The sequence below is a fragment of the Pseudophryne corroboree genome, chromosome 2 (assembly GCF_028390025.1).
Source record: "Pseudophryne corroboree isolate aPseCor3 chromosome 2, aPseCor3.hap2, whole genome shotgun sequence".
NCBI lineage: Eukaryota > Metazoa > Chordata > Amphibia > Anura > Myobatrachidae > Pseudophryne > Pseudophryne corroboree.
In genome coordinates this window covers 572518163-572528382 of record NC_086445.1, presented here as the reverse complement: position 1 = coordinate 572528382, position 10220 = coordinate 572518163, and the positions used below count along the sequence as shown (strand labels likewise).

The window sequence follows — 10220 nt, the reverse complement described above, 5'->3', positions numbered from 1 at the left end:
GGGCTTTATCTCACAAGACTCCCTACTTAATCTTTCATGAGGACAGAGCTGAATTCAGAACTCGTCAGCAATTTGTTCCTAAGGTGGTGTCCGCATTTCACATCAACCAACCTATTGTGGTTGCTGCTGTTACGGACACCTCTGCTACTTCAAAGTCTTTGGATGTTGTGAGGGCTTTGAAGGTGTATGTAAAGAGAACAGCTCGTCACGGGAAATCTGACTTGCTGTTCGTTATATATGATCCCAATAAAATTGGGTATCCTACTTCAAAGCAGACAATTGCACGCTGGATCAGGTTCACTATCCAGCATGTTTATTCCACGGCAGATTTGCCGGTTCCGAAATCTCTACAGACCCACTCTACTAGGTTGGTGGGTTCTTCCTGGGCGGCTGCCCGGGGTGTCTCGGCTTTACAGCTCTGCCGAGCAGCTACTTGGTCTGGTTCGAACACGTTTGCTAAGTTCTAAAAGTTTGATACTTTGGCCTCTGAGGACCTTCAGTTTGGTCAATCAGTTCTGCAGGAACCTCAGAACTCTCCCACCCAGTTTGGGAGCTTTGGTACATCCCCATGGTACTAAATGGAACCCCAGTATCCTCTAGGACGTAAGAGAAAATAGGATTTTAATAACTTACGGGTAAATCCTTTTCTCGTAGTCCGTAGAAGATACTGGGCGCTCGCCCGGTGCTTCGTTCTTCCTGCACTGTTACTTGGTTAAGTATTGTTGGTTCAGCTGTTGCTGTTCCTGTTTAAAGTTGGGTTAGCATAGCTTTCCTCTGTTTGTGTGTGCTGGTTTGGAATCTCACCACTATCTTTATCTATCCTCTCAAAGTATGTCCGTCTCCTCGGGCACAGTTTCCTAGACTGTCTGGTAGGAGGGGCATAGAGGGAGGAGCCAGCCCATGCTATCAAATTCTTAAAGTGCCCATGGCTCCTAATGGACCCATGTATACCTCCCATGGTACTAAATGGAACCCCAGTATCCTCTACAGACTACGAGAAAAGGATTTACCAGTAGGTAATTAAAATCCTATTTTTGACTGTCTCGTGTAAAAATTAGTCAAAATTGTCACTTAACCAAAATCGGTCTCGCAGTCATCTATGCTTGTGATACCGGCCACAGTCCATGTCGCATAGTGAGAATCGGGCATAGCCCGAATCTCACCGTGTGTGTGGACCTTAACACAACCTGGGCCAAATGTAATAGGGTGCGAGCATTTTTGCGTGATCAAACTTGCACTTTCTAGCACAGTTTGAAGGTGTAAGTTTGCCCTGCAACTCACAAATGTAATAGCCTGCGAATTGTAGCATTTAAGGTTATTAAAAATGCGAGTCCAAGCATATTTTTTAGTGGGTAAACTTGCACCTTGTAATGTGGAAACAGCTGGATGCAAGTATCGGCATTGTGAGTTGCAGTAATGCGAGTTTGCATGTTCTTGCACCCTATTACATTTAGCCCCCTGTGTGTGTGAAATATACCAATTCCTGTCTCCAACAACTGAATCCTGTATCCTATATAATCTTGGACTATAGACATCAAAAATCCAGGGAGGCCCAGAAAAATTGTCTAACAATTGAAATGAAGTCATATGTCATAACAGGCACTGCAGCATTACTATCAGCAAGCGTCCCCTTCATTTATTACTTACCAGTTATTTATATAGCACACACATGTTCTGCAGTATGCAGTCAGCACCGACTGTGTATATAGTTGTACGTGTTTGGTTGCTGAGGAACAAGAATGATCTATAATGGGTGGTTACTGACAGCGCAAGGAACCCTGCACACACTGATAATAAAATAGAAATTAGAGGGTTTTTATTGTTTGATCAGATTCTTATTGTTAGGCATAAGGAACAAAAACAAACTAATCTTCACACAGCAACAAAATAAGATCAGTAGGCTTGGCAGTATACATGCTCCACGCTCCCTCTAAGTCTCTTGACTCATGCTGTGCACTCCAGCTGTGCCTGCTCCTTGCAGGCATATTCTTCTAATGTTCCTGGAGGCTGAACTTCTGATGCCCTTGTGCCAAGCAGCTGCGTTCCAACTGAAAACAGCAAATAGCAGGGGCAGAATAAAAAATAGAAAAGGGTATGAGAAAATAGGAATGGGGAAGAAATACTAGGTCACAAGGCACTGCGATAAATACTGATTTAAAGAATGGCACAGAGAATAAGGAATAGCACGGAACAAGAAACAATAGATTCACATGAGATGTCAGTTGAGATAAAGCTGAGAGCTTCCTGCAGAGGGAGAGATCGCACAGGAAAGAGTAGTGTTAAAAGGAGAAACCGTGAGATCACACACTGCATGAGCCCTGTGTATCATGTCACAGGTCATAGCTGTCACACAGCAATGTCAAGTAGTCCCAATGCTTAGCCAAACATGAGCTGCACACAGGAGCTACAGTCAGCAATATTGTATTCATGTTCATATATATATAAATATATATAGAGGCAATATATACAGCCCTGGATAAATACAGAAATTATACTATACACTCTATGACACATAGAAAATATAAAGTAAGAGGGGCTCGGAGCTGCCTTACATAAAACACACACACACACGTAAAATACACATTTCTGTACCACGCATTAGGACTAAAAAAGGTGTACACATTCTACTTGTAGATACTGTTGCACCTTACACATAGAACTTTTTACATTTATAGAAGGAGACCAGGGAGGAGAGTATCAGAATTTTTTTCAAAGCACCCTTAGGATAAACGTTTCTTATTGAGAAATGTAGAAATAAATATGAACTGAAGTAAGCTGTGCTTATACAGTAGGTCATCCTTAGGTTCAATTATGTGGCAATGGACAGGGGTCGCTTCTGTTTGTCCCCGTGTTATGTTTGGCAGCCACGTGATGGCGGCTGTCAAAATACCGACAGCGGCATCCCGGCAGCGAGTCCCCTCGTGGGCTTGTTGCACTCGTCATGCTTCGGGTCCAGTGGTGAGCTTCAATTGCTGTCTGCCGATGATTGCTCAGTTGCGACACTATCGACGTTGCGACTGCATCTGAGTCAGGCCCCCTGTTCGCTAATCACTGAAAGTGAAGCTGCCACTCAGGAAATAATATAGAACCCACCGGAGCCATTGCAAAGTCCTCAGCAACTGAATACATATATGCAGTATTGTCGTAATAGCGAGGTATATTTACTCCTCGAGTCAGTCTATAGTCTGGTAGTCTATAGTAGTCTGGTAGTCTATAGTCTATAAGACTGGCTGCAGCAGGAGCGACGCTGGCACTATGTTTCTCTGTGTACATGATCGCAACCTGAAGGCAGATGCACACCCTGAAAATGGCCGTGATACACCTGCGTTTTTGACGCCACTTTCTGTTACATCCCCCAAATGGTTCCTTCCTGTCAATCACTCTGCATTAAAAAATTTGTTGCGAGCGGCATTGCACAAGTACTGTGGCGCATGCGTAATGTAATCGCAGCACTGAATAGTCTGCAAATAGTTGCTCAGTTGCATGAACAGTGGCACTGCATATGAACATGAATTAGGCCCTATGACAGTATTTCAAGCAGGTGACATTATTTAAGGCAAGCTGCATATAATAGCAAATATGGAGGAGGATACATATAAGGGGCATGTGGACAAATGAATTCTGATGGGTTATTAGTAGTAGCATTATTATTATGCTTATTATTATTATTCTTTAATTTATATAGCGCTACAAGGGTTCTGCAGCGTCTAGCAAAGTGCATAAACAAATAAGCACACAAGAAAACAGTGACTTAAATGACAAGACGATATAGGACAAGGACATGGTAGTGGTCATATGGGGTTTTTCAGAGTTGTTAGCAAACTAAAAATTCAGACTAATGGGCAATACCATGTTGCACTGCAGGTGGGGCGGATGTAACATGTGCAGAGAGAGTTACATTTGGGTGGGGTTAATAAAAAATTAATATTTAAAAATAAAACTGCTCCGATGGTATCTGTGGTCCACTTACTGGCAAAATCGCCCACCAAACTCCACACCCCCTCAAGATACCTAGGTATATTTGTTAATGGCATAATGTGAACCTCAGGTGGGCATGATTGACCCCTACATTCCCCCTTTTATGTACAATGTCTTGTATAAAACTCTTTGTGTTACTTTGTATTATGCTGACCGATGTGTGTACCCTCCCTACCCCCCCCCCCTTTTCTTTTCTGTATCCCTATCCCAACTGCTTTGTTTACCTGCAAAATAATAATAAAATTTAAAAAAATTAATATTTAAAAAAATATTTGGGTGGGGTGTGTTCAAACTGAAATCTAAATTGCATTGTAAAAAAAAGCAGCCAGTATTTACCCTGCATAGAAACAATATAACCCACCCAAATCCAACTCTCTCTGCACTTTACATCTGTCCCCCCTGCACTGCACATGGTTTTGCCCAATTGCTAAATTTTACATTCAAATCCAAGTTCACAATCCTCCACACGTCATTGTGTGACAGGAAGAGGCAGAGGGTGACAGCGTAAGGCAGGGGAAGGCAGAGGTTGACAACGGAAGGCAAGGGTGGCAGGGAGAAGCCGTAGGTGACAGGGATATAAGCACAATGTCCTGCACGATGTAGAGAACAGGGGGCATGTACATTGGTGGGGTCAGGAACACAGCAGCCTCTGTCCCTTGCACTTTCCTCAGTTTGGCACTCGGTGAGGGAGGCTCTGACAGTGCCAGTTACACAGTTGTGAGCGGCCTTTAATTCACACACAGCAGTGAGTCAGAATAAATGTACAGCTGTCTGTTAATTAGAGGCAGTATGTGTCTGTGATCATCAGTGCTGATAGGTAGCAGGACTCCTCTCTCAGTCCAGCACACACAAGGTCACCCCTGCCTACCTAAGGTAAGTAGAGATGTGCACCGGAAATTTTTCGGGTTTTGGAATCGGTTCCGCGGCCGTGTTTTGGATTCGGACGCGTTTTGGCAAAACCTCCCTTAAAATTTTTGGTCGGATTCGGGTGTTTTTTTTTCAAAAACAGCTTAAATCATAGAATTTGGGGGTAATTTTGATCCTATAATATTACAGGTTGAGTATCCCTTATCCAAAATGCTTGGGACCAGAGGTATTTTGGATATCGGATTTTTCCGTATTTTGGAATAATTGCATACCATAATGAGATATCATGGCGATGGGACCTAAGTCTAAGCACAAAATACATTTATGTTTTATATACACCTTATACACACAGCCTGAAGGTAATTTTAGCCAATATTTTTTATAACTTTGTGCATTAAACAAAGTGTGTGTACATTCACACAATTCATTTATGTTTCATATACACCTTATACACACAGCCTGAAGGTCATTTAATACAATATTTTTAATAACTTTGTGTTATAAAACAAAGTTTCTGTACATCGAGCCATCAAAAAACAAAAGTTTCTCCATTTCACTCACTCAAAAAGTCCGTATTTCGGAATATTCCGTATTTCGGATATTTGGATATGGGATACTCAACCTGTATTAACCTCAATAACCACAATTTCCACTCATTTCCAGTCTATTCTGAACACCTCACACCTCACAATATTATTTTTAGTCCTAAAATTTGCACCGAGGTCGCTGGATGACTAAGCTAAGCGACCCAAGTGGCCGGCACAAACACCTGGCCCATCTAGGAGTGGCACTGCAGTGGCAGACAGGATGGCACTTAAAAAAATTGGCCCCAAACAGCACATGATGCAAAGAAAAGAGAAAAAGAGGTGCACTGTGGTCGCTGGACGGCTAAGCTAAGCGAGACAAACACCTCAATATCACAGGTATTATTCTTTCTAATCAATGGTATTATTGGTCCAAATCACTGGAAGAAAATGACAGAATCACTGGAATCATTTGGCAAGATCACTGTAATTAATAATTAATTATAAATCACTGATATTAATTGGTAAAATCTCGCTATCGCCTGCCTAGTGAAGTGGAATCTAGATGGGATTTTGTACTGGGGACACAATAACTTCATCAATTGTCTAAATCCCAATGCACTAATGGCGGAAACCGGGCGCACGTCTAACAGCGCACTGATTATACTGAGAACTGATTATACTGATCACTGATTATACTGAGCACTGATTTTACTGAGCACTGATTATACTGATCACTGATTATACTGATCACTGATTATACTGAGCACTGATTTTACTGAGCACTGATTATACTGATCACTGATTATACTGATCACTGATTATACTGAGCACTGATTTTACTGAGCACTGATTATACTGATCAATGATTATACTGAGCACTGATTTTACTGAGCACTGATTATACTGATCACTGATTATACTGAGCACTGATTTTACTGAGCACTGATTATACTGATCAATGATTATACTGAGCACTGATTTTACTGAGCACTGATTATACTGATCACTGATGATACTACGGAGAACTGACACTGAGCAGCGAGAACAGCACTGGACTATTGTACTGTAGTATACTGGTCACCACAATGCAGCACTGACACTGAGCACAGATATTAAGCACTGATCAGGATACTAGAAGTGACACAGAGCAGCAAGATACAGCAATGGTCTACTGTACTGTGCTGTGCTACTATATACTGGTGGTCACCACAATGCAGCACTGTACTGCTATATACTGCTCACAACAATGCAGCACAGATATGGATACTTGAAGTGACATGGAGCTGCAAGGTACAGCAATGGTCTACTGTACTGTACTACTATATACTGGTGGCCACCAAAATGCTGCACTGTACTACTATATACTGCTCACAACAATGCAGCACAGATATGGATACTTGAAGTGACACGGAGCTGCAAGATACAGCAATGGCCTACTGTACTGTACTACTATATATATTGGTGGTCACCAAAATGCTGCACTGTACTACTATATACTGCTCACAACAATGCAGCACAGATATGGATACTTGAAGTGATACAGAGCTGCAAGATACAGCAATGGCCTACTGTACTGTACTACTATATATACTGGTGGTCACCAAAATGCTGCACTGTACTGCTATATACTGCTCACAACAATGCAGCACAGATATGGATACTTGAAGTGACACGGAGCTGCAAGATACAGCAATGGCCTACTATACTGTACAACTATATACTGGTGGTCACCAAAATGCTGCACTGTACTACTATATACTGCTCACAACAATGCAGCACAGATATGGATACTTGAAGTGATACAGAGCTTCAAGATACAGCAATGGCCTACTGTACTGTACTGTACTGTACTACTATACTGGTGGTCACCAAAATTCTGCACTGTACTACTATATAGTATATACTGGTCTCACAACAATGCAGCAGATATTGAGCACTGATCAGGATACTGTCTAGAACTGAGTCTGACACGGAGCTGCAAGATACAGCAATGGCCTACTGTACTGTACTACTATAATATACTGGTGGTCACCACAATGCAGCACACTGAGCACAGATATTGAGCTTTTCAGGTAGAGAACGTAGCCACGTCCTCTCTGCTCAATCTCCAATGCACGAGAGAAAATGGCGGCGACGCGCGGTTCTGTATATGGAGTACGAATCTCACGAGAATCCGACAGCGGGATGATGACGTTCGGCCTCGTTCGGGTTAACCGAGCAAGGCGGGAAGATCCGAGGCTGCCTCGGACCCGTGTAAAACACGTGAAGTTCCGGGGGGTTCGGATCTCGACTAACCGAACCCGCTTATCTCTAAAGGTAAGGGGCAGGTACCTCAGGCAGTGGGGCCCACCCTGCTCTCTGCACTGGGCCATTCATCTGACATTGCTCAAAATGGTCTGGGGGGAGTGGTGGGGAGGGTAGTTCTGCCTCTGCATAAGGCTGATATCTCATCTCCATGGGTAAAAAAGGGGTTAACAGTAGCAGATAGGATCCTGACAGTCACTGAGACAGGGTGGCAGCAGGGTAGCGTCTAGTTTCTCTTCGTGGAGAGGACCTTTCCCATAACCCCCGGGTCCATGTCACAATCTATTCGGAATAGAAAAGTGTGGCGAGCGAAGCGAGACACCGAGCCCGAAGCATGGCGATGTTGCCTTATAGGTAATTGTCTGCACTTAGTATAATATTAGGGCAATGGATATTGTCTGAATCAAAATATAATTCATTATAAATAGGCGATGTTACCATAGTGGACAGTATACTGGATATATATAGTAAGGAATAGATATGAAATAAGTTTGAATGTATGAGGTAATGTTTAGCTGATTTAAGAGATTAGGTTTGTGTATGTGTTTATATAGATATACTGTATATTTGTGTTTTACAGCAAGATGGTAAAAAATAGTGTAGGGAACAGGTTTATTCTGCTCTAGTCATAAATAAGGCCAGAGAGGTTACAGTAAGATCAAGAGTCATTGTAGAGAAAAGGTATTAGGCCATAAATGATAATAGGTATGTGACAGAGCTCTGTTGGTCATTGGAATTCACAGGTGTGCTTACAGTAGATCAGAATCTACTGGTTTGTCTATTGTCCAGTGAAGGTTAAAAGCTAGGGAGTATAAATTAACTACTATGAAAAGAGATCACATCCATTGATAAAACATTGTGTAACCGACCCCAGGAAAACTTGTCAATACAACAGAACTTTGGATGAAAAGACATTCCAGATTTTACAATACTATACTTGCTTAAGGCAGTGTGGACACCACACTTTTATGACACCATGCCTCCGTGAACAGGACACGACAGCCCAGTTCAATGTTTGTTTTATTACACCTTGGAATCTGACAAACCTATAATTACCTATTCCATTGGAAACTATGAGAATATGATAGTTTGAATTGGTAAAATATGAGATAAAAGGACCAGACTTGTAGTTAGGAGTTAGAAGGAAGAGGGAGAGGGAGAAGAAGAAGGAGAAGGAAGGAAGTCAGTCAGGAGGAGAAGTCATGGAGAACATGCAGAAGGAATGATTCTTGGGATGGCAATCTTTAACTTGCAAGTATACATTTTATGTTAGCAATTGAAACTGTTTGTGAAACTTATGTCATGTTGTTTTATGTTATGTAACGAAGGAAGCATATATAATTATAATTAGTATATATATCACTACTGTGTATATCTTATTCTGTACGATTTGATCTGCCTGTAAATAAAGAATCATATAAAAAGAGCGGTAATATTCAAGCTTGAACTCTCTTTAAGGAATCTTAACTTAATAACTTCATAAGTCATATGTATAAGGACTGCATATATGTATCAGCCAATTAGTTTGTAAGCCTGACATAATATATTTGCAGATATATATGATAAATGCATATTAATTGAAATATATCCATATATTAATAACCATATATGTTATATTAAATATTAATATTCATAAATATGATTCCATAAATCAATATTGGCGACCACGGAAGGGACTTGTTATTACTGAATCTGATTATCTGATTTATAATATTTATGAGGAGTAGCAAATGCTATAAGCTGGCTACCAAATCTGCAGAATCACGGTGGGGATGTATCTATGAAAATTTATTACCATTGTGTAATGTCAATTTTGTATTCTGTATAACCTAGGATAAATGTGTTAGTGCAATATACGTTATTTTAACTAACATAATATCTATTAGGAAGCAGCACCAAAGGCTATAAGCCTGCTGGCAAAATACAAGATCACAGTGGAATAGGTTACAAATGAGAATAAAGAATTTAAAGGCCTAGAATAGAAAATGTGCACAGTGGAAAAGAGTATTTCCAAATAAATGTATAAATGTACCAGGTATTAGAGTTTAACCTTAAGACACCGGTCAATCTTAAGGAGAGGATACCTTCAGTACTAAAAACAAAGAATATATAAATTTAGCATTGAAATGTTAAAAATGCAAAAGTTTTCTGTAGCATTTAGAAAAATGCGCAGAACTGCGGCTCTAGAAGCCAAACAGAAATGTAAAGAAGAATCAGGTTCACGTCTTCGTAAGGCGTGCCTGACCATTAATGCAAAAATGCATTCGTTATTTAAGTCCCTTAAACAGAAAAATAAACAGAAAAAGTTTGGGGCAGAAGCGAAAAGCCTGACAGTTTGTAATCAAATTGTCAAGATCTCTGATGAAGAGATAACATCCAGCAAGCAAGCTGAGATAGAAACACCAAACAGGAATAGTGTTGAGGTATGTGAAACTCTGTACACAGAGTCTACAGGAGTCAGAAATGACTTAATCAGTCAAGATCCTAAAATTAAGGAAAGTTACATGTTGCAGGACTGCATCAATGTGCAGCGCATGGAGTCTG

The 10220-nt window shown here is 40.9% G+C and overlaps 1 long non-coding RNA gene across 2 annotated transcripts in view; it reads right to left on the bottom strand.

Moving 5' to 3' along the window:
- Positions 1–1788: 1788 nt before the first annotated feature.
- Positions 1789–10220, bottom strand: part of LOC135036201 (uncharacterized) — a 226984-nt gene continuing 218552 nt past the window's right edge. For both annotated transcript variants that reach the window (XR_010231019.1, XR_010231013.1), the window contains exon 5: positions 1789–2048. This is a non-coding gene — a long non-coding RNA (uncharacterized LOC135036201). The remainder of the gene's footprint in view (positions 2049–10220) is intronic.